Genomic DNA, 2,343 nt, shown 5'->3' on the forward strand with positions numbered 1-2,343 from the left:
ATGTTCCATGGGCTGATGAGAAGAATGTGTATTCAGTTTTGTTAGGATAAAAGGTTCTGTAGATGTCTGTTAAATTCAATTGTTGTATGGTGAAATTTAAGTCCAAAATTTCTTTGCTTAGTTTCTTCTTGGAAGATCTATCCAATTCTGCCAAGGGGTGTTAAAATCTCCAGCTATTATGGTGCTGGAAGATATTAAATTGCCCATGTTTGTTAGGGTCTCCTTTATAAATTGAGGAGCATTCTGATTTGGCACATAAATGTTAATAATTGACATCTCATCATGTTGAGTGTTTTCCTTAACAAATATGAAGTGACCATCCTTGACTTTCTTTACTTAAGTTGGTTTAAAGCCTATTGTATCTGCAAATAAAATTGCCACCCCTGCTTTTTTCTGATTTCTGTTTACTTGGATTACAGATGCCCATCCCTTCACCCTGAGTCTATATTTATTCTTTGAGGTAAAATTAGATTCTTGTATGCAGCAGATATTTGGCCTGAGTTTTTATATCCAGTCAGCCACCTATGCCTTTTAAGAGGACACTTTAAGCTGTTCACATTAATTGTAAATATTGATAAGCCTGGTAGTATTTTGGGTCATCTATGACCCAAAGATTTTCAAAAGTCAAGTCAAGTTTTTCAAAAGTCCAGTGGAAATTTTGAATTTTTTCATCACCGTGGAAATTGGGGTTTTGTCAAGAATTTCTAAGTGAGTTTACTTTGGTGGTAGAGCATTGCGCTGGTCATTATGGAGGATGAGTCCAAGGATATCTTGACGAGCTGGTTTGGTTATTGCAAATTTCTTCAGCATGTGTATGTCATTAAAGTATTTAACTTTTTGGTCATAAATGAAGCTCAATTTAGTTGGATACAGGATCCTGGGCTGAAAGTTGTTTTGTTTTAGGAGATTGGAGGTTGATGACCATCCTCTTCTGACTTGAAAAGTTTCAGCAGAAAGATCTGCAGTCATCCTAATATTCTTCCCATTGTAGGCTATGATTTTCTTACATCTGGATGCTTGCTGGATTTTCTTCATCATATTAACCTTGGTGAAGTTAATTACAATGTGTCTAGAAGATGCTTTATTTGGGTTGAATCATGCTGGGGTTCTGAAATTGTCCGCTACCTGAGTTTTAGTGTCTCTCGCCATGCTTGGGAAGTTCTCTTCAATTATCTCTTGAAGTAGAGTATCTGTGCCTTTCAGATCATCTTCTTCTTCAGGGATTCCTATGAGGTGAATGTTTCCTCTTTTGGAGTGGTCCTACAATTCTTTTAGGGAATAATCTATTTTTGTTCTCCACTTCTCTTCCTCTTTGAGCATTTGGGAGCATTCAAAAGCTTTGTTTTCAGTGTCTGAGATTCTTTCTTCTGCCTGTTCCATTCTGTTTCTGAGGGTTTCTACCGTATTTCTCAGATCTTTGAGGGCTGCAACTTCTTGCCTCAATATGTCAAAATCTTTGGTGATTTTGTCTTTGAATTCATTGAATTCTTGAGACAACTTTTGAAATGCTCCTTGAATTTCTAATTCCATCTTTGCCTCAATTCTATTAATCTTATTTGCAATCAAAATTCTGAATTCATTTTCTGACATCTCAGCCATTTGTTTATGAATGGGATCTTCTGTTGTGTCTCCTTTGTCATTCCTTGGGGGAGTTGATCTACTCTGATTATTCATGTTGCCAGAGTTTTTCTGCTGATTCCATCCCATGATTATTTCTTACTGTTTGGCTAGAGAAGCTGGCAAGGTGAAATTGAATTGAGGGTTCCTGGAGGTGTAATTGACCAGCCCTTTACCAAAGAGCTGGGACTGGTGATTGCGGCTTTTCCCTTAGAGCTTTACAAAGGTCCCATTCAGAACTATATCCTGAAACTCTGGGGACCTGCTTGGTGTGGTGGGGCTAGATGGTGCTGATCAGTATTCAGCTAGTCTCTGCCCAATCCTAGTGAATCAGTGGCTTTGGGCTGAAATCTCAGCTGTGGAGATATATAAGCAACTAAGACACTCCCCCCCACCAACAGGAGACAACTAGTAGGGGAGAATCCCACATCCCACAACAACACAACCAGGGTACAACCTTGGTGGGTCCCTGGGTGATTGGCCCAGGTCAAGAGTACCAAATCAATTGTTCTAGTCAACACAAACACCAATCCAGTGGGAGAGTTTAAAAGGTCTTCAGGATCTAGGCAATCGGGGTCCACTAGCAGCTCACTTTGACTTCAATGGGAGGGACTGTGGAGCTGCCACCACTGTCTGGGGTGGTGCCAGTTGGTCTGGGCTACTGCTGTGTGCAGGTTGCTGGAGCCAGCAGGGAGCTGGAGAGTGTTGCCACCAGCAACAAGGGTT

This window comes from Otolemur garnettii, unplaced genomic scaffold, assembly GCF_000181295.1.
Source record: "Otolemur garnettii isolate 467f Iridium unplaced genomic scaffold, OtoGar3 scaffold00014, whole genome shotgun sequence".
Lineage (NCBI taxonomy): Eukaryota > Metazoa > Chordata > Mammalia > Primates > Galagidae > Otolemur > Otolemur garnettii.